Raw genomic sequence first — 24,063 nt, 5'->3', positions numbered from 1 at the left:
GAACAAGGTTACAGTGAAGAACAAGTATCCATTGCCACGTATTGATGACCTATTTGATCAGCTTCAGGGTGCCAGGGTATTCTCAAAAATTTACTTCCATTCAGGCTATCATCAATTGAAGATTCGGGTGCCAGATATTCCGAAGACTGCTTTCAGGTCTCGGTACGGTCATTATGAGTTTCTTGTGATGTCATTTGGGCTGACCAACGCCCCAGCAACATTTATACACTTAATGAATAGTGTATTTTAGCCCTATCTTGATTCCTTCATCATTGTGTTTATTGATGACATTTTGGTGTATTGTTGGAGTCGGGAGGATCATGAACAACACCTGAGGACTGTGCTTCAGATTTTGAGAGAAAAGAAGTTATATGCAAAATTTTCAAAGTGTGAATTCTGGCTTGATTCAGTGGGATTTTTGGGTCATATAGTTTCGTGCGAGGGGATCAAGGTAGATCCAAAGAAGATTGAAGCAGTGCAGAGTTGGTCCAGACCGTCCTCAGTTATGGAAATCCGGAGTTTTCTTGGTTTGGCTGGGTATTATCGTCGATTTGTAAAGGGTTTCTCTTATATTGCTGCATCCATGACCAAATTGACCCAGAAGGGTGCTCCGTTCAGGTGGACCAAGGAATATGAGGAGAGCTTCCAAAAGCTCAAGACAGCTTTGACTATAGCCCCAGTATTGGTATTACCTACAGGTACAAGATCTTATACTGTGTATTGTGACGCGTCGCGTATTGGTCTCGACGTAGTGTTGATGCAAGACGGTAGGGTGATTGCCTACACGTCCAGACAGTTAAAGGTGCATGAGAAGAATTATCCTGTACATGACCTGTAGTTACTAGCTATTGTTCATGCCTTAAAAATTTGGCGGCATTATTTGTACGGTGTCCATTGTGAAATCTACGCCGATCATTGGAGTCTACAACATCTGTTTAAACAGAAGGATCTTAATTTGCGGCAGCGTAGATGGTTGGAGTTGCTTAAGGATTATGATATCACCATTCTCTATCATCCTGGGAAGGCCAATGTGGTGGCCGATGCCTTGAGTCGTAAGGCAGAGAGTTTGGGCAGCTTAGCATATTTACCGGTAGTAGAGAGGCCTTTAGCCTTGGATGTTCAGGCCTTGGCCAACCAGTTTGTTAGATTGGATGTTTTCGAGCCGAGTCGAGTTTTGGCTTGCGTGGTTTCTCAGGGAACGTCAGTATGATGACCCCCATCTGCTTGTCCTTAAGGATACAGTTCATCACGATGATGCCAAGGAAGTCTCTGTTGGAGATGACAATGTATTACGGATGCAGGGCAGGCTATGTGTGCCTAATGTGGACGGCTTGCGTGAGTTGATTCTCCAGAAGGCTCACAGTTCGCGGTACTCCATTCATCCAGGTGCTGCGAAGATGTATCAAGACTTGAGACAACACTATTGGTGGAGGCGGATAAAGAAAACCATAGTGGGGTATGTATCTCGGTTCTAAATTGTCAACAGATAAAATATGAGCATCAGCGACCGGGTGGATTACTTCAGAAGTTAGAGATTCCAGAATGGAAATGGGAGCGGATCATTATGGATTTCATTGTTGGGCTCCCACGGACTCAGCGGAAGTTTGACGCAGTTTGGCTGATTGTGGATAGGCTGACCAAATCAGCTCATTTCATTCCTGTGATTACTACTTACTCTTCAGAGCAGCTGGCTCAAGTATATATTCGCGAGATTGTTAGACTTCACGGTGTACCAGTATCTATCATCTCTGATCGGGGTACACAGTTTACCTCACGATTTTGGAGGGCAGTATAGCGTGAGTTGGGTACTCGGGTAGAGTTGAGTACAACATTTAACCCTCAGACGGATGGGCAGTCTGAACGCACTATTCATATACTGGAGGATATGCTTCGTGCGTTGTGATAGATTTTGGGGGTGCTTGGGATCAGTTCTTACCACTTGCGGAGTTTTCTTACAACAACAGTTACCAGTCAAGCATTCAGATGGCTCCGTATAATTCTTTGTATGGTAGGCGATGCCGGTCTCTAGTGGGTTGGTTCGAACCGGGCGAGGCTAGACTATTGGGTACAGACTTGGTTCAGGATGCCTTGGAAAAGGTTAAGTTGATTCTGGATTGACTTCGTACAGCCCAATCTAGACAGAAGAGTTATGCGGATCGGAAGGTTCGTGATGTTGCGTTCATAGTTGGTGAGCGGGTATTGCTCCGGGTTTCACCTATGAAAGGTGTGATGAGGTTCGGGAAGAAGGGCAAGTTGAGCCCTAGGTATATTGGGCCTTTTGAGATTCTTGAAAGAGTTGGAGAGGTGGCTTACAGACTTGCGCTACCACCTAGTCTCTCTGCGGTTCATCCAGTATTACATGTTTCTATGCTTCAAAAATATCACGGCGATCCGTCTCATGTGTTAGACTTCAGTTCGGTTTATTTGGACAAGGATCTATCTTATGTTGAGGAACCCGTGGCTATTTTAGATAGGCATGTTCGAAAGCTGAGGTCAAAGAACATTGCTTCCGTGAAGTTCAGTGTAGGGGTCGTCCGGTCGTGGAGGCGACTTGGGAGGCCGATGTCACGACCCAAATTAACCCTCCGTAAGGTGTGGTGATGGCTCCTAGTATTTATGATTAAGTAAGCCTAATATTGCAGAAAATATAAAGAAAATACAACATTTTAAAGATAAACAACATATTTTTAAATAGTCAAGAGTAGTACCACCCGGCATATACAAGATAATTTCCCAAGACCCGGAATATCACTAAGTCACAAGCTGCTATAATTTATGTAGCTCTATTCAAAAGTCTGAAGATAATAAAGAAAGTCTCTAGGCGAGGGAGTAGAAGGGGACTCCAAAGATCTGCGGACGCAAGCAGACGTACCTTGAAATCTCCTAGAATCAGCCGCACGCGCTAACCCTAAGGCTGATAGCTCGTACTTGGATCTGCACATGAAAAACATGTGCAGGAAAGGGCATATGTACACCACAATGGTACCCAGTAAGTGCCGAGCCTAACCTAGGTCGAGTAGTGACGAGGTCAGGTCAAAGCCCTACCGGAGTAAATATAATAAATTAAACAGTAAAAGATATAAGTAAACTTTACGGTAACATAGTTAAAGAAATTCTCGAAAATTTAACGGATAAGGGAGCCCTCAGCTCAGAACAAGGTAAACACAGTGGGGAATCTCTCGGGATACCGTCCCATAGTCTCAAATGGATATGCAGTACAAGGGGATCTCCCGGAATACGTCCGTAGTTCCAAAGTAAATATGCAATGCTGGGGGATCTCCCGGAATACGTCCGTAGTCCCAAAGTAAATATGCAGTACAGGGGGATCTCCCGGAATACGTCCATAGTCCCAAAGTAAATATGTAGTACAGGGGAGATCTCCTGTAATACGTCCGTAGTCCCAATTTAAATATGCAACGCAAGATGAAATGACAGGTGTGGCATCGAGTTATACAGTTTATACTAGACACAGATAAGGAAAATAAAGACTTAAACATGACACACATAATGTCAATTAGGCAGTTAAAACGCGTAAGCATGCTTCTCTAGTCTAAGTTTCATAATTAAACGTATTAGTGCAATTTAATAAGAAAAACAATTTATGATTCAGAAAGAAAAAACGGAATTTTTGCAATAATAGCCCATGTACGTATTCGTCACCTCACGTACACGGCGCCCACACATCAATTAATATCAAACACCGTAAGGGAAAAAGTCGCCAACACAAGGTTAGGCAAGCCACTTACTTCGAACCGCTCAAATCAACTCGATATCACGTTCTTTCCACGAGTATCCGACTCTAAATGGCCTGAATCTATTCAAAACAATACAATACCATCAATATGCGCTAATGGAATGAATCCCACAAGAAAAACTACAAAATTAGGCCAAAACCTAAAATTGGCTCAAACCCGGCCCCCGGGCCCACATCTCGAAAACCGAAAAAATTTACAAAACTAGAAAGCTCATTCACTCACGAGTCTAACCATATCAAATTTACAAAAATCCGACACCAAATGGTCCTCCAATCCATAATTCAAACTTCCAAATCCCTAGCCTCCAACTTCCAATTTCCACCTTAAATACATATTAACTAGATGGGAAAATATACGACAAGGCAATATTATTGACCAAAAATAAGCACAAGGAACTTACCTCAAGAAATGCCTCGAAAATGCTCTAAAAAATCGCCCTAACCCGAGTTTGCAAAGCCAAAAATGATAAAAATCGCGAAGCCCTTTGCTTTAATCACTGCCCAGGTATTTCCGCATCTGTGGAACCTAGGCTCGCACCTGCGGGTGTGCTTGTGCTGAAAACGTGTGCACCTTCGCAACTCACTTGCCCTCTTTGCCTTCGCACCTGTGGCGAAAGGGCCGCACCTGCGCGTTCGTGCCTACGGACATCCCTTCCGCTTCTGCGCATCTTGCACATTTGCGAACAACCTTGCACATTTGCGGGCATCGCGGATGTGGAACTTCCTCGCACCTGCGACCCCAGGCCAACTATCGACTTTCTCGCACCTGCACCTGCAAGCCTCGTTTCTGCGAGGCTGCACCTGCGGACTCCCCACCACAGGTGCGAAAACACCAGAACCAGCAAAAATCAAAAATTCCTCTAAGTCCAAGCTTTCACCCGTAAAGCATCCGAAATATACCCAAGGCCCCTGGGACCTTAATCAAACATACCGACCAATCCTAAAAAATCATACGAACTTAGTCAAGCCCTTAAACCATGTAAAACAACACCAAAATCATGAATTAAGCACAGATTCAAGCCTAAGAATTTAAAGTTTTTCAAATTCTACAAACGACGCCGAACCACATCAAATCTAGTCCGAATGACCTCAAATTTTACACACAGGTTACAAATGACATTACGAATCTACAGACACTTTCAGAATTCCATTTCGAGCTCGATATCAAAATTTCCACTATCAGCCGAAATCGCCGAAAAACTAACTCTCGCCTATTCAAGCCTAAATCTACTACAGACCTCCAAAACACATTCCGGACACGCTCCTAACCCCAAAATCACTCAACGGAGCTAACAGAGTTGATGGAATTCCGTTCCGGATTCGTCTTCACACAGTTCTGACTACGGTCCAAATTCTAAGGCTTAAACTCACAACTAGGGACTAAGTGTCCCAAAACTCTCTGAATTCCATAACCAATCACTCCGGCAAGTCCTAATAGCGGAAACAAATGTGGGGAAAATAGATATTAGGGGATCGGGGCTCTACATCTCAGAATGACCGGCCGGGTCGTTACATCCTCCCCCTCTTTAGGCAGAGAGTTTGGGCAGCTTAGCATATTTACCGGTAGTAGAGAGGCCTTTAGCCTTGGATGTTCAGGCCTTGGCCAACCAGTTTGTTAGATTGGATGTTTTCGAGCCGAGTCGAGTTTTGGCTTGCGTGGTTTCTCAGGGAACGTCAGTATGATGACCCCCATCTGCTTGTCCTTAAGGATACAGTTCATCACGATGATGCCAAGGAAGTCTCTGTTGGAGATGATGATGTATTACGGATGCAGGGCATGCTATGTGTGCCTAATGTGGACGGCTTGCGTGAGTTGATTCTCCAGAAGGCTCACAGTTCACGGTACTCCATTCATCCAGGTGCTGCGAAGATGTATCAGGACTTGAGACAACACTATTGGTGGAGGCAGATGAAGAAAGACATAGTGGGGTATGTATCTCGGTTCTAAATTGTCAACAGATAAAATATGAGCATCAGCGACCGGATGGATTACTTCAGAAGTTAGAGATTCCAGAATGGAAATGGGAGTGGATCATTATGTATTTCGTTGTTGGGCTCCCACGGACTTAGCGGAAGTTTGACGCAGTTTGGGTGATTTTGGATAGCTAACCAAATCAGCTCATTTCATTCCTGTGATTACTACTTATTCTTCAGAGCAGCTGGCTCAGGTATATATTTGTGAGATTATCAGACTTCACGGTGTACCGGTATCTATCATCTCTTATCAGGGTACACAGTTTACCTCACAATTTTGGAGGGCAGTACAGCATGAGTTGGGTACTCGGGTAGAGTTGAGTACAACATTTCACCCTAAGACGGACGGGCAGTCTGAACGCACAATTCAGATACTGGAGGATATGCTTTGTACGTGTGTGATATATTTTGGGGGTGCTTGGGATCAGTTCTTACCACTTGCAGAGTTTGCTTACAACAACGGTTACCAGTCAAGCATTCAGATGGCTCCGTATGAGGCTTTGTATGGTAGGCGGTGCCGGTCTCTAGTGGGTTGGTTCGAACCGGGCGAGGCTAGACTATTGGGTACAGACTTGGTTTAGGATGCCTTGGAAAAGGTTAAGTTGATTCAGGATCGACTTTGTGCAGCCCAATCTAGACAGAAGAGTTATGCGGATCGGAAGGTTCGTGATGTTGCCTTCATAGTTGGTGAGCGGGTATTGCTCCGGGTTTCGCCTATGAAAGGTGTGATGAGGTTCAGGAAGAAGGGCAAGTTGAGCCCTAGGTATATTGGGCCTTTTGAGATTCTTGAAAGAGAGTTGGAGAAGTGGCTTACAGACTTGCGCTACCACCTAGTCTCTCTGCGGTTCATCCAGTATTCCATGTTTCTATGCTTCAAAAATATCACGGCGATCCGTCTCATGTGTTAGACTTCAGTTCGGTTCATTTGGACAAGGATCTATCTTATGTTGAGGAACCCGTGGCTATTTTAGATAGGCATGTTCGAAAGCTGAGGTCGAAGAACATTGCTTCCGTGAAGTTCAGTGTAGGGGTCATCCAGTCGAGGAGGCGACTTGGGAGGCCGATGTCACGACCCAAATTAACCCTCCGTAAGGTGTCGTGATGGCACCTAGTATTTATGATTAAGTAAGCCTAATATTGCAGAAAATATAAAGAAAATACAATATTTTAAAGATAAACATCATATTTTTAAATAGCCAAGAGTAGTACCACCCGGCATATACAATATAATTTCCCAAGACCCGGAATATCACTAAGTCACAAGCTGCTATAATCTATGTAGTTCTATATAAAATTCTGAAGATACTAAAGAAAGTCTCTAGGAGAGGGAGTAGAAGGGGACTCCGAAGATCTGCGGACGCAAGCAGAAGTATCTTGAAGTTTTCTAGAATCAGCAGCATGCGCTAACCCCAATGCTGATAGCTCGTACTTGGATCTACACATGAAAAACATGTGCAGGAAAGGGCATGTGTACACCACAATGGTACCCAGTAAGTGCCGAGCCTAACCTAGGTCGAGTAGTGACGAGGTCAGGTCAAAGCCCAACCGGAGTAAATATTATAAATTAAACAGTAAAAGATATAAGTAAACTTTACGGTAATATAGTTAAAGAAATTCTCGAAAATTTAACGGATAAGGGAGCCCTCAGCTCAGAACAAGGTAAACACAGTGGGGAATCTCTCGGGATACCGTCCCGTAGTCTCAAATGAATATGCAGTACATGGGGATCTCTCGAAATACGTCCGTAGTCCCAAAGTAAATATGCAGTGTAGGGGGATCTCCCGGAATACGTCCGTAGTCCCAAAGTAAATATGCAGTACAGGGGGATCTCCCAGAATACGTCCGTAGTCCAAATTTAAATATGCAACGCAAGATGAAATGGCAGGTATGGCATCGAGTTATACAATTTATACGGGACACAGATAAGGTAAATAAGGACTTAACTAAACATGATGCATAGAATGTCTATTAGGCAGTTAAAATACGTAAGCATGCTTCTCTAGTCTAAGTTTCACAATTAAACGTATTAGTGCAATTTAATCAGGAAAACAATTTATGATTCAGAAAGAAAAAACGGAATTTTTGCAATAATAGCCCATGTACGTATTCGTCACCTCACGTACACGGCGCCCACACATCAATTAATATCAAACACCGTAAGGGACAAAGTCCCCAACACAAGGTTAGGCAAGCCACTTACCTCGAACCGCTCAAATCAACTCGATATCACGTTCTTTCCACGAGTATCCGACTCTAAATGGCCTGAATCTATTCAAAACAGTACAATACCATCAATGCGCACTAATGGAATGACTCCCACAAGAAAAACTACAAAAATTAGGCCAAAACCCGAAATTGGCTCAAACCCGGCCCCCGGGCCCACGTCTCGAAACCCGAAAAAATTCAAAACTAGAAAGCTCATTCACTCACGAGTCTAACCATATCAAATTTACTAAAATCCGACACCAAATGGTCCTCTAATCCATAATTCAAACTTCCAAATTCCTAGCCTCCAACTTCCAATTTCCACCTTAAAAACACATTAACTAGGTGGGAAAATATATGGCAAGGCAATATTATTGACCAAAAATAAGCACAAGGAACTTACCTCAAGAAATGCCTCGAAAATGCTCTCAAAAATCGCCCTAACCCGAGTTTGCAAAGCCAAAAACGATAAAAATTGCAAAGACCTTCGGTTTTAATCACTGCCCAGGTATTTCCGCACCTGCGGAACCTAGGCTCGCACCTGCGGGTGTGCTTGTGCTGAAAACATGCGCATCTCCGCAACTCACTTGCCCCCTGAGCCTTCGCACCTGTGATGAAAGGGCCGTACCTGCACGCTCGCGCTTGCGGACATCCCTTCCGCTTCTGCGCATCTTGCGCATTTGCGAACAGCCTTGCACATTTGCGGGCATCGCGGATGTGGAACTTCCTCGCACCTGCGACCCAGGCCCACTATCAACTTTCTTGCACCTGCGCCTGCAAGCCTCACTTCTGCGTGGCTGCACCTGCGGACTCCACCGCAGGTGCGAAAACACCAAAACCAGCAAAAATCAAAAATTCCTCTAAGTCCAAGCTTTCACCCGTAAATCATCCAAAATATACCCGAGGCCTCCGGGACCTCAATCAAACATACCGACCAATCCTAAAACATCATACGAACTTAGTCAAGCCTTTAAACCATGTCAAACAACACCAAAATCATGAATTAAGCATAGATTCAAGCCTAAGAATTTAAAGTTTTTCAAATTTTACAAATGACGCCGAACCACATCAAATATAGTCTGAATGACCTCAAATTTTACACACAGGTTACAAATGACATTATGAATCTACAGCCACTTTCGAAATTCCATTTCGAGCTCGATATCAAAATTTTTGCTATCAGCCGAAATCGCCGAAAAACTAACTCTCGCCTATTCAAGCCTAAATCTACTACAGACCTCCAAAACACATTTCGGACGCGCTCCTAACCCCAAAATCACTCAACGGAGCTAACAAAGTTGATGGAATTCCATTCAGGATCCGTCTTCACACAGTTCCGACTACGGTCCAAATTCTAAGGCTTAAACTCACAATTAGGGACTAAGTGTCCCAAAACTCTCTGAATTCCATAACCAATCACTCCGGCAAGTCCTAATAGCGAAAACAAATGTGGGGAAAACAGATATTAGGGGATCGGGGCTCTACATCTCAAAATGACCGGCCGGGTCATTACATCCTCCCCCTCTTAAAATAATCGTTCGTCCTCGAACGAGTATAAAGACATACCTAAAACTGTGAAAAGGTGAAGGTACTGGCTGCCATATCCTGCTCGGTCTCCCAAGTCACCTCCTCGACCGGCTGACCTCTCCACTAGACCTTTACTGAAGCAATATTCTTTGACTTGAGCTTTCTGACCTGCCTGTCCAAAATGGCTACTGGCTCCTCAACATAAGATAGATCTTTGTCCAGTTGGACTGAGCTGAAATCTAATACATGAGTCGGATCACCGTGATACTTCCGGAGCATAGACACGTGGAATACCGGGTGAACTCCTACTAGGCTGGGAGGCAAAGCAAGCTCATAAACAACCTCCCCAACTTGCCGCAATATCTCAAAAGGACTAATGAACCTCGGGCTCAGCTTGCCCTTCTTCCCGAACCTCATGACGCCCTTCATAGGCGATACCCGAAGCAAGACTCGCTCACCAACCATAAATGCCAAGTCACGAATCTTCCGGTCCGCATAACTCTTCTGTCTAGATTGGGCTGTGCAAAATCTCTCCTGAATCACCTTCACCTTATCTAGGGCATCCTGGACCAAATCTGTACCCAACAATCGGGCCTCGCCCTGCTCAAACCATCCTACAGGGGACCGGCACCGCCTACCATACAAAGCCTCATACGGTGCCATCTGAATGCTGGACTGGTAACTGTTGTTGTAAGCGAACTCTGCAAGTGGCAAGTATTGGTCCCATGACCCTCCGAACTCCATCACATAGGCACGGAGCATATCCTCAAGAATATGAATCGTGCGCTTGGACTGCCCGTCCGTCTGAGGGTGAAAGGCTGTGCTCAGCTCCACCCTAGTACCCAACTCCTGTTGTACGGCTCTCCAAAATCGGGATGTGAACTATGTACCTCTGTCTGAAATGATGGATACTGGAATACCATGAAGGCGGACAATCTCTCTGATATAAATCTCAGCCAACCTCTAGGAAGAATATGTAGTCAACACTGGAATGAAATGGGCTGACTTGGTCAGCCGATCCACAATCACCCAAATTGCATCGAACTTTCTCAACGTCCGAGGAAGCCCAACCATAAAGTCCATGGTGATCCGCTCCCACTTCCACTCTGGGATCTCTAACCTCTGAAGTAATCCACCCGGTCTCTGATGCTCATATTTAACCTACTGATAGTTGAGACACTTGGCCACAAACCCAACCATATCCCTTTTCATTCTCCTCCACCAATAGTGCTGCCTCAAGTTCTGGTACATCTTCGCGGCACCCGGATGAATGGAGTACCGTGAGCTGTGGGCCTCCTCGAGAATCAGCTTCTGAAGCCCATCTACATTGGGCACACAGATCCGGCCCTGCATCCTCATCACACCATCATCCCTAATAGTCACATCTCTGCCATCACCTTGCCAAACCCTGTCCTAAATAAGTAGAAGATGAGGATCATCATACTGGCATTACCTGATACAGTCATAAAGAGAAGACCGTGAAACCACACAAGCTAATACCCGGCTAGGCTCTGAAATATCCAATCTCACGAACTGACTGGATAAGGCCTGAACATCCAAGGCTAAGGGCCTCTCAGCTGCCGGAAGATATGCCAAACTCCCCAAACTCTCTGCCCGATGACTCAAGGCGTCGGCCACTACATTGGCCTTCCCCGGGTGGTATAATATAGTGATATCATACTCTTTAAGTAGCTCCAACCACCTCCGCTGACGCAAATTAAGTTTCTTCTGCCTGAACAAGTGCTGCAAACTCCGGTGATCAGTGTAAATCTCACAGGGAACACCGTACAAATAATGACTCCAGATCTTTAGGGCATGAACAATGGCTGCTAACTTGAGATCATGAACCGGATAATTCTTCTCATGCACCTTCAACTATCTAGACGCGTAGGCAATCACCCTACCGTCCTGCACCTATACCGCTCCAAGGCCAATCCTTGAGGCATCACAGTAGACTGTGTAGGAACTCGAACCTGTAGGCAATACTAATACTGGGGCTGTAGTCAAAGCTGTCTTGAGCTTCTGAAAGCTCTCCTCACACTCCTCGGTCCACCTGAACGGAGCACCCTTATGGGTCAATCTTGTCATAGGTGCCACAATAGATGAAAATCCCTTTACAAAGCGACGGTAATACCCCGCCAAACCAAGAAAACTCCGGATCTCCGTAGCTGAGGATGGCCTGGGCCAACTCTGCACTACTTCAATCTTCTTCGGATCCACTTGGATCCCCTCACTCGATACTATATGACCCAATAATGCCACTGAATCTAACCAAAACTCACACTTTGAAAATTTTGCATACAACTTCTTTTCTCTCAAGGTCTGAAGTGCAGTCCTCAGGTGCTGCTCATGATCTTCCCGAGACCGGGAATATACCAGGATGTCGTCAATAAACACAATGATGAAGGAATCAAGATAAGGTCGGAACACACTGTGTATCAAATGCATAAAGGCTGCTGGGGCATTGGTCAGCCCAAATGACATGACAAGAAACTCATAGTGACCATATCGGGTCCTAAAAGCAGTCTTCGGGATGTCCGGCTCCCGAATCTTCAACTGATGATAGCCAGAATGCAAGTCAATCTTGGAAAATAGCGTGGCACCCTGTAACTGATCAAATAAATCATCGATGCGAGGCAAAGTATACCTGTTCTTCACTGTAACTTTGTTCAACTGCCGATAATCAATACACATATGCATAGCACCATCCTTCTTCTTCACAAATAAGACCGGAGCACCCCAAGGTGATACACTGGGCCTGATGAAACCCTTATCAAGGAACTCCTGCAACTGCTCCTTTAACTCCCTCAACTTAGGAGGAGCCATACGGTAGGGAGGAATAGAAATGGGTTAAGTGCCCGACAACAAATCAATCCCGAAATCAATATCTCTATCGGGCGGCATACCCGAAAGATCAGCTGGAAACACATCAGGGAAGTCCCTCACTACTGGAACTGACTCGACTGTAGAGGTATCAATACTGACATCTCTCACATAGGCCAAATACGCATCACACCCCTTCTCAACCATTCGCTAAGCCTTAAGAAATGAAATGACCCTGCGGGGAGTATACTCTAAGGTACCTCTCCACTCTAATCTCGGCAAGCCTGGCATAGCCAGCGTCACGGTCTTAGCATGACAATCAAGAATAGCATAATGGGGCGACAACCAGTAAATGCCCAAGATAACATCAAAATCTACCATACTGACTAATAACAAATCGGCTGTAGTCTCAAAACCACTAAGAGCAATCAAACACGACCGATATACGCGGTCCACAATGAGAGAATCTCCCACGGGAGTAGATACATAAACAAGGGAACTCAAAGAATCTCGAGATATCCCCAAATGTGGAGCAAAATAAGAAGACACATATGAATACGTAGAGCCTGGGTCAAATAATACTGATGCATCCCTATGACAGACAAGGACAATACCTGTGATGACTGAATCTGAAGCAACGGCCTCTGAACGGGCTGGAAGGGCATAGTACCTGGCCTGGCCTCCCCCTCGAGGTCCTCGAGCTGGCTGAGGAGGTGGGGTGGAAACTGGTGCTGGAAGAATGGCCGGAGGACCCGGTGGAGCACGTGGAGGCTGATAAGTCTATAGAGGTGCACCCCTCCTGGCTCTGGGGCAATCTCTAACCATGTGACGAGTGTTACCACACTCAAAACAACACCTCGGAAGACGCGACGGCTGAGACTAACTCGGACTTGGCCTGCTAGACTGGCCGGTAATAGCACCTCGAGTAGAAGGCATACTGGATACTGGCGGTGCATAATAGGGATCTTGAGGTCTAGGAGGAGTTGGGACACCGCTGGCTGCTGGAAGAGCTGAATGAACAGGGCGAATCACAAAACCCCTACCATAGCGTGCAGCTGGCGCACGTGCTCCTGAATAATGACCAGTCTCCCAAGACCTCTTGGCCTACCTTTCCTCTCTGTCCCGGGCAAACATGCCCTCCACTCTCCTGGCAATGCTCACTGCCTGCTAATAAGTGATGTCCATCTCCAACTCCCTGGCCATACTGGTCCGAATACTGGGGTGGAGTCCCTCAATGAAGTGACGAACCCTCTCTCTGACTGTAGCAACCAGAGCCGATGCATGGTGAGCTAACCCACTGAAATGGACTGCATACTCCGACACAGTCATAGAACCCTGATGCAATTGCTCAAACTTTGCGCGCCAAGCATCCCTGAGGCTCTGAGGAACATATTCACACAAGAACAACTTTGAAAACTGAGTGAGTGAGGCTGCCTCGTCCGGACTATTCAGCTCATAGGCACGCCACCACTGATATGCTGCTCCCCTCAGCTGGAAAGCGGCGAAAGAAACCCCACTCGTCTCCACAATGCCCATAGTGCGGAGAATACGATGACACTCCTCAAGAAAACCCAGAGCATCATATGAAGCTAGTCCGCTAAAAGTAGGTGGGTGGTACTTCTTGTACCTCTCAAGTCTGAGGTGCTCTGCCTCAGAAGCAACTACCCTGATCTCATGCTGAACCGGAGCCACTGGGGGCATAGGAATATACTCTGGGGCCTGATCAACCTGGACCCTCTACTCAGGAGTGCGGGCTACGGGATTCTGTGCCCCTCCCCCAGCCTGAGATGTAACGGGAGCTATCGGGAATAGTCCAGCCTAAGTCAGAGTGCTAAACATGCTCAAGAACTGAGCCAAAGTCCCCTGGAGGGCTGGAGTAGCAATAGGGATCTCCGGTGCTGGCCCTCCAGCTGAAGCTGCTGTGGGCTCCTCTGATGCAGCTCTCGCAGGTGCTCGGGCTGCACCGCATGGTCGTCCTCTACCCCGACCCCGGCCTCTAGCGGCTTTGGCAGGGGGCTCGGGTGCCTGACCGTCGGTCCTCCCATTGCGGGTCCTCACCATCTGTGAGAAAGAATAGAATAGAATCTTAGAATATTTGGTGTTAATAACTTGCACGACAAGGAAATCAAAGAAATGTGATTGTTCTTAACAGTTACATAGCCTCCCGAAGATAAGTACGGACGTCTTCGCACCGATCTGCGAGACTCTAATAAACGGCTTGTGACTCGCGACTCCTACGAACCTAGTGCTCTGATGCCAACTTGTCACGACCCAAATTAACCCTCCGTAAGGTGTCGTGATGGCACCTAGTCTTTACGACTAGGTAAGCCTAATATTGTGGAAAATATAAAGAAAATACAACATTTTAAAGATAAACAACATATTTTTAAATAGCCAAGAGTAGTACCACTCGGCATATACAAGATAATTTCCCAAGACCCGGAATATCACTAAGTCACAAGATACTATAATCTATGTAGCTCTATACAAAAGTCTGAAGATAATAAAGAAAGTTTCTAGGCGAGGGAGTAGAAGGGGACTCCAAAGATCCGCGGACGCAAGCAGAAGTACCTTGAAGCCTCCTAGAATCAGCAGCACACGCTAACCCAAAGGCTGACAGCTCGTACCTGGATCTGCACACGAAAAATATGTGCAGGAAAGGGCATGAGTACACCACAATGGTACCCAGTAAGTGCCAAGCCTAACCTTGATCGAGTAATGACGAGGTCAGGTCAAGGCCCTACCGGAGTAAATATAATAAATTAAACAGTAAAATATATAAGTAAACTTTACGGTAACATAGTTAAAGAAATTCTCAAAGATTTAACGGATAAGGGAGCCCTTGGCTCAGAACAAGGTAAACACAGTGGGGAATCTCTCGGGATACCGTTCTGTAGTCTCAAATGAATATGCAGTGCAGGGGGATCTCCCGGAATACGTTCGTAGTCCCAAAGTAAATATGCAGTATAGGGGGATCTCCCGGAATACATCCGTAGTCCCAAAGTAAATATGCAGTACACGGAGATCTCCTGTAATACGTCCGTAGTCCCAATTTAAATATGCAACGCAAGATGAAATGACAGGTGTGGCATCGAGTTATACAGTTTATACTAGACACAGATAAGGAAAATAAAGACTTAAACATGACACACAGAATGTCAATTAGGCAGTTAAAACACGTAAGCATGCTTCTCTAGTCTAAGTTTCACAATTAAACGTATTAGTGCAATTTAATAAGAAAAATAATTTATGATTTAGAAAGGAAAAACTGAATTTTTGCAATAATAGCCCGTGTACATACTCGTCACCTCACGTACACGATGCCCACACATCTATTAATATCAAACACCTTAAGGGAAAAAGTCCCCAACACAAGGTTAGGCAAGCCACTTACCTCGAACCGCTCAAATCAACTCGATATCACGTTCTTGCCACGAGTATCCGAATCCAAATGGCCCGAATCTATTTAAAACATTACAATACCATCAATACGAGCTAATGGAATAAATCCCACAAGAAAAACTACAAAAATTAGGCCAAAACCCGAAATTGGCTCAAACCCGGCCCCGGAGCCCACGTCTCGAAACCCGACAAAATTCACGAAACTAGAAAGCTCATTAACTCACGAGTCTAACCATATCAAATTTACTAAAATACGACACCAAATGGTTCTCCAATCCACAATTCAAACTTCCAAAATCCTTAGCCTCCAACTTTCAATTTCCACCTTAAATACATATTAACTAGGTGGAAAAATGCACGGCAAGGCAAGATTATTGACCAAAAATAAGCACAAGGAACTTAACTCAAGAAATGCCTCAAAAATGCTCTCAAAGATCGCCCTAACTCGAGTTTGAAAAGCCGAAAATGATAAAAATCGCGAAGTCCTTCAGTTTTAATCACTGCCCAGGTATTTCCGCACCTGCGGAACCTGGGGTCGCACCTGTGGGTGCGCTTGTGCGGAAAACGTGCGCATTTGCGCAACTCACTTGCCCCCTATGCCTTCACACCTGCGATGAAAGGGGCACACCTGCGTGCTCGCGCCTGCGGACATCCCTTCCTCTTCTGCGCATCTTGCGCATTTGCGAACAACCTTGCGCATTTGCGGGCGTCGCAGATGCAGAACTTCCTCGCACCTGCGACCCCAGGTCAACTCTCGACTTTCTCGCACCTGCGCCTGCAAGCCTCTCTTCTGCGAGGCTGCACCCACGGACTCCCCACTGTAGGTGCGAAAACACGAAAACCAGCGAAAATCAGAAATTCCTCTAAGTCCAAGCTTTCACCCGTTAAGCATCCGAAACACACCCGAGGCCCCCGGGACCTCAATCAAACATACCGACCAATCCTAAAACACCATACGAACTTAGTCGAGCCTTTAAACCACGTCGAACAACACCAAAATCATGAATTAAGCACGGATTCAAGCCTAAGAATTTAAAGATTTCCAAATTCTACAAACGATGCCGAACCACATCAAATCTAGTCCGAATGACCTCAAATTTTACACACAGGTCACAAATGACATTACAAATCTACATCCACTTTCGGAATTCCATTCCGAGCTTGATATCAAAATTTTCACTATCGGCCTAAGTCGCCGAAAAACTAATTCTCGCCAATTGAAGCCTAAATCTACTACAGACCTCAAAAACACATTCCGGACGCACGCTCCTAACCCCAAAATCACTCAGCGGAGCTAACGGAGTCAACATAATTCCATTCCGGATCCGTCTTCATATAGTTCTGACTACGGTCCAAATTCTAAGGCTTAAACTCACAACTAGGGACTAAGTGTCCCAAAACTCTCTGAATTCCATAACCAATCACTCCGGCAAGTCCCAATAGCGGAAACAAATATGGGGAAAACAGATATTAGGGGATCAGGGCTCTAAATCTCAAAATGATCGGCCAGGTCGTTACAGCCGAGCATGATATGCACAGCCGTTATCCACACTTATTCACCAGCTTAGGTACTTTTTCTTACTCCGTTCGAGGACGAACGTTTGTTTTAGAGGTGGAGAATGTGATGACCCAAAATGTTATCTTTAAATTTAATGATTAATTCTATGATCTAAGACCTCGAAAAGCACTATTTATCATTACTCGACTTGCATGCGCAGTCCGTATAATTTTCCGGAAAGTTTTTATGTGAAAATGAATTAAAATATGAATTAGAGCTTTAAAACTCAGCTGAGTTGACTTTGGTCAACATTTTGAGCAAACGTACTCGAATCAGTATTTTGATAGTTCCGGTAGGTCCCTATCGTGAATTGGGACTTGGGCGTATGCCCGGAATCAAATTCTGAGGTCCCTAGCCCGAGATATGGAATTTTGATGAAAAATTAAAAAGTTTAAGTTCAAATAGTAAATGGATGTCGAATTATATGCAAACGACCCCGGAATAGAATTTTGATGATTCCAATAGCTCCTTATGGTAATTTTGGACTTAGGAGCGTGATCAAAATTTTATTTGGAAGTCCATAGTGGAATTAGGCTTGAAATGCCGAAAGTTGAATTTTTGGGAAGTTTGACCGAGGGGTTGACTTTTTGATATTGGGGTCAAAATCCGATACTGAAAATTTTTGTAGCTCCGTTATGTCATTTATAACTTGCGTACAAAATTTGGGGTCGTGACAAGTCACGTTCGCGAAGAAGAAACCACTAGACAGAATGTTTAAGTTCAGAAAATGGGACTTCGTCCCATTTTCCATTTTTAACGATTTGGAGCTCGGATTGTGGCAATTTTTGAGAGATTTTCAGAAAAATATTGGGGTAAGTGTTCTTAACTCAATCTTTGTTAGATTACCTGAATCTATCACTATTTTTAACAATTAATTGGTGATTTAAGTTGGAAAAATTCGAAAACCCTCTTGGATAGATTCGAGGATTTGAGGGTCGAATTGTTATTGGAATTTAGTCATTTTGGTATGGTTAGGCTCGTGGTTGAATGGGCATTCATATTTCGTAACTTTCGCCGGATTCCGAGATGTGGGCCCTACGAGCCATTTTTGAGTTAATTTCGGATTTTTATTGAATAATGTAGTATTTTCTTATAGAATTAATTCTATAATTTTTGTTGACTGTATCGAATTATTTATGACTAGATACGAGTCGACCGGAATCGGAAAATTGAGGAAAAAGCATATTACTTGGTTAAATTGGAGCAAGTCGAAGTAAGTGACTTGTCTAACCTTGTGTGGGGGAAATTCTCCTAGGATTAGTATTAATTGTATTGTGATGAAAGACGTGTACACGAGGAGACGAGTATGTACACGGACTAAATGTGAAGGATTATGTGCTCAAATTATGAAGATCACTGTTGCATATTAATTAAATTATTAAATCTTGTTATATTCTCCATTATTGATTTGATTTGTATACCTTAAATTTGCTTGACCTTTACCTGCTAATTATTTTACCTGTTTAATTAAAACTTGATTTCTTTTATACTGTGCATTATTTGAAGGTTGATTTTTTTTTTTAAAATTAAGTGTTATTAATATGAAGTATTTGAAATTTCTAAATTTGATATCAAAGCACCGTATTAAAGATTTTAAAATATTATTTTTCTGAATATTTTCGTAAGATTTTTTGTACTCATTGTGATGGAGCCGTGAGCTCTTTATTGTGAAACAATATTATTGTTGGGTTATTTTGGCATGAGCCGTGAGCTCTTTATTATTGAAAAATATTGTTGTTGATTTATTTTTGGAAAATTAAAATATTGGGCACTTGAGGTGCAAATTGTGATATATTGTGATATTGATATGCATTCGGTGGTATAAGGCCTGGATATTGAAACACATGCGGTGAGATAAGGGTGGCTTGATAGGCGTGGCTAATAGGGGTGACTACTAGAAGTCTTGCAGTGTGATAAGGGTGGCTAAAATGCGAGATGCTATTTCGGGAAAAAATATTTTCTTTAAATAAATTGTGAAGGCTCCCGCGGTGATATAAAAAAAAAGAGATATTATAAATTTATTTATGATTTGGGACTACGAGGCGGTACCTCGGTAGTGCCCTTGTTGATATTGATTTATGGCCATAGTTGCCTTCGATTACTTGTTGTGATTTTCATAAAGCTGAAAGGAAATTCTGTTTTGATTCCACGAGATATTATTTGCAATTATTTGGTGTCATTAAATGTTACATACTATTTGATTCATTTTCATAGTCATTTTATCTTATTAAATTATTTAAATATTTTTCCATGTCATTATCTATTCTCCAGTAGGGCCTGACCTGACCTCGTCACTACTCTACTGAGGTTAGGCTTGGCACTTACTGGGTATCGCTGTGGTGTACTCATACTATGCTTTTGCACATCTGTTTGTGCAGATCCAGGTACATCTTACCAGTCTATACGTTAGTGAAGTTACCTGCACACGGAGACTTCGAAGTATATCTTCCAGCGTCCGCAGACTCCGGAATCCCCTCCTATCATTTTATGTTGCTTCCTTATTTTTCATTAGACCTTGATACATAGAAACATTGAGAATAAATTTTTAGAAGCTTGTAACTTATTTCTACCAGGTTTTGGGAGTTGTAATTATTTGAATTGTAGTTTATTTATTTCAGATATTTATAATTATTCCGCATTGATAGGCTTACCTAGTCTTAGAGACTAGGTGCCATCACGACCTCCTATGGAGGAAATTTGGGATCGTGACAATAATTAACATGAATTGTAGGAGATGAAATGATCATAAGATTTTATAACAAGTAGTACGTGGACTACTAGAGAAGTGAAACACCAATCTGATATGGATGAATCCAATTGCATTGGAAAATAAATATAACACATTATAACGACACGGCCGGTCGTTTTGAGAGTTATAGCTCAATCCCCTATTTTCTACTTTTTTCGTATTTGTTTCATCTTATGTGACTTGCCGGGAGATTGTGTTTTGGTTTTTGGGGTGTTTTGGGACACTTAGTCCCTAAGCAGAAGCTTAAGCCTCAGGATTTTGACTGTAGTCAGATCTGTATGAAGATGACTCCGGAATGGAGTTCTATTGGTTCCGTTAGCTCCGTAGGGTGATTTTAGACTTAGGGGCATGTACGGATTATGTTTTGGAGATCTGTTGCTTATTTAGGCTTGAAATGGCGAAAGTCAAATTTTTGGAGATTTTGACCGGTAGTGGACTTTTTGATATCAGGGTCAGAATCCAATTCTGAAAGATGGAGTAGGTCCGTAATGTTGAATATGACCTGTGTGCAAAATTTGGGGTCAATCGGACGTGGTTTGATAGGTTTCGGCATCGGTTGTAGAAATTGAAAGTTTCAAGTTCATTAAGTTTGAATCGGAGGGTGTTTCGTATTTTTAGCGTTGTGTGATGTGATTTAAGGGCTCGACTAAGTTCTTATGGTGTAATGGGACTGGTTGGTATGTTTGGTTGAGGTCCCGGGAGCCTTGGGTGTGTTTCAGATGCCTAACAGATTGAATTTGGACTTATGCAAATTGCTGAAGTTTCTGGTTCCTGGTGTTTTCGCACCTGTGGTGGGGTGACTGCAGGTGCGGACTCGCACATGCGGAAGGAGGAGCGCAGGTGCTGTTTGGTCATGCTTGGTCTGTGGGCGCAGGTGCAAGATTGTCCCACAGAAGCGGAGACGCATCTGCGGAAGATGGAGCGCAAAAGCGGATGAGGCCTGGAGCGTAAGGATTGCAGAAGCGGAAGATATCCGCAGGAGCGGGCGCACAGGTGCGGCCCCTTGCTCGCAGATGCGGACCCAACCTCCTTAAGTCATTTCCGCACCTACGAGGGAAATTTCGCAGGTGCAGCATCACATGTGCGACTAGGGGTCCGCAGATGCGGAATTGCTGGACAGAACACTTAAATGCAAGGGCTCGCAATTTTTGCTCATTTTAAACATTTTGAGCTCGGGTTTGATTTCTTGAGAGCATCTTCAAGGGATTTCATGAGTTAAGTCCCTTGTGCTTATTTTTGATCAATAGTCTTGTTTCCCCATTTATTTTCCACCTAGCTAGTGTGTATTTAAGGTGAAATTTGGGAGTTTGAGGCTAGGGAATTGAAGAGTTTGATTTTGGGTTTTGAGTGGTCATTTGAAGTTGAATTTTGATAAATTTGGTATGGTTGGACTCGTGAGTGAATGGGATTTTGGATTTTGTAATTTTGCCCGATTCCGAGACGTGGAACCAGGTCGACCTTTTAGGACGAATTTCGGAATTTTTGTTAAAGTCTTGATTTCATTAATTAGATTAATTTCTTATAGTTGTATTTATGGTATGTAATTTATTTTGGCTAGATTTGGGTCATTCAGAGTCGGATATTCATGGAAAAAGTATTGTTACAGATTGATTTGAGCTTGGTTCGAGGTAAGTGGCTTGCCTAATCTTGTGTGGGGAAATCCCCTTAGGATTTGGTGTTCTTATGATATATGAGCGCCGTGTACGCGAGGTGAGGAGTGCGTACAAGAGCTTTTTGTGAAAAAACCTGATTTTTTATTGAGTAATAGCCTGTTTTCATCTTATCCGAGTGTACTAGCATGTGTAGTTATCCTGTTAGCCTAGAATAGCATGTCTAAGTGTCCTGATTACCTATTTGAACTCTTTGCAGCATGTTTGGTAAGTCATGTTTCTTTCTTGACTTGTACTTAGCCTAAATTGTAGGTTTTCTTACTGTAACAGTTATATTTATTTGTTTGAGTTGCGTATTTATTTTGGGACTACGGGACGATATCCCGGGAGATCCCCCTATACTGCATATTTACTTTGGGACTACGGGATGATATCCCGGGAGATCCCTCTGTATTGCATATTTACTTTGGGACTACGAGGTATTTACTCGGTAGATCCCCCTGTACTGCATATTTACTTTGAGACTACGAGGCGGTTCCTCAGGAGTTCTCCCTGCACATTTACTTTTGAGACTACGAGGCGGTTCCTCAGGAGTTCTCCTTGCACATTTACTTTTGAGACTACGAGGCGGTTCCTTGGGAGTTCTCTTTGCACATTTACTTTTGAGACTACGAGGCGGTTCCTAGGGAGTTCTCCCTGCATATTTACTTTTGGGACTATGAGACGGTATCTCGGGAGCGCCCCTATTGTTATATCTTTGTGCGGTTTTGTTATTGCTTTGTGAATACTTCTGTCATCTTCTCCGTTTTTACTTCATTTTTATTATAGCATTTGTCTTTTTATTATATACCAGTAGGGCCCGGACCTGACCTCGTCACTACTCTACCGAGGTTAGGCTTGGCACTTATTAGGTACCATTGTGGTGTACTCATGCTACTCTTCTGCACATATTTTGTGTGCAGATCCAGGTACTTCTTATTAGCCCCGCTACTAGCTGAGAGTGTTTGCTGCTGTATGGAGACTTCAAGGTATATCTGCCACGTCCGCAGACCTCTGAGTCCCCCTCCATTCCCTCCTATGTCATTTACCTTCCTTATTTTTTTATTAGACTCTGGTGTATAGAGATGCTAGTTTTCCTTCTGTAGCTTGTGACTTATGATGTTTCGGGTTTTGGGAATACCGTGTATTATTAGAGTGTTGTTTGTTGTAAATGCCAAGAGACATTATTATCAGTTATTTAGTTATCTATTATAGTTAGTTAAGTTTTGTTTCTATTTTTGTTATTTTCGCATCATTGTTAGGCTTACCTAGTCGTAGAGACTAGGTGCCGTCACGAGTCGTGACACACATACTCCAATACTATTTACTTCAAGGGAAAGTTTGAAAAAATAATAATTAATTCACATTTGAAATCTGAAAAATCAAATGTTTTGGACCACAAAAAAGGGGCGAAAAAACCAGATAAAGTGGACAGAGGGAGTAATATGATAAATATTTTCTCTCATTAAATTAAACAATAGATATACCTTTTTATCAATTTTACTTTTCTTCTATGTATACTTTTTTTCATGTTTCTCACGATTTAACTTTTTAATTTTAACTCAGATTCTCTAAATTAGCTATTTCTTTTGGCACATTCATACGTCAAAAAGTAAATTCTTTTGTGTCTCTTTTTTTAACTAAGAAATTTTTGAGGCAAGTGTCCCATGTTAAACATACTCGATGAGTATTGCGCTCACCCCTTTATCATTTTCACTTAATACTATATTTTTGTATAGAGGAGAATTTAATATCATGATGTGTGCCTATCCAACATGTAATAACCCTACTTGTCGTTGTGAGAATTTATGTCCCGTTCAACGACTTAAGGTCTCGAGTAACATCGTAATATGTGATATGACTTGCGTACATGGTCGAGTTTGGAAATTTGGAAGTGCATAAGTTTCTTAGGCTTGAATCGATGCGTGATTCATGATTCTAGTGTTGTTGGAGGATGTAAGGCCCTTCGAATTTCCTATTAGTTTGAGGCCATAAGCATGCTCACAAGTCGCTTAAGTGTCGTCTTACCTTTCCACGAGAGGTTAAGGACTGGAAAAACTTAGATGATCGTGATATTAAGTGTAAGAGGTGTATTGGATGTTGTTAGGGTCAAAGGAGATCCCTAGAACTAAGACAAGTTGAGAGCTATGCAATGGGCCAAAGTTTCAAATAAAATCGCACAAGATATGACTTCAAACGCATGAAACTACCAAAATATAAGGGCTTAGGTAGTGATATCTTGAATATAGTTTCCAACACATTAAACCGTTTGTCATTTCGATATTCCTATAAGAAGTTATAGGCGTTTTACTGAATACTATCCTGTCAGAAATATGGGTCGCGGTTTGGGCGCCCAGGAGGGCGCCAGGCACGAATCAAAATGCCAAAGTCAGAAGTAAAATTTTTGTGGCATTTTATTTGG

Source organism: Nicotiana tabacum, chromosome 17 (assembly GCF_000715075.1).
Source record: "Nicotiana tabacum cultivar K326 chromosome 17, ASM71507v2, whole genome shotgun sequence".
Classification (NCBI taxonomy): Eukaryota; Viridiplantae; Streptophyta; class Magnoliopsida; order Solanales; family Solanaceae; genus Nicotiana; species Nicotiana tabacum.
Note: the sequence above shows the minus strand (reverse complement) of the source record.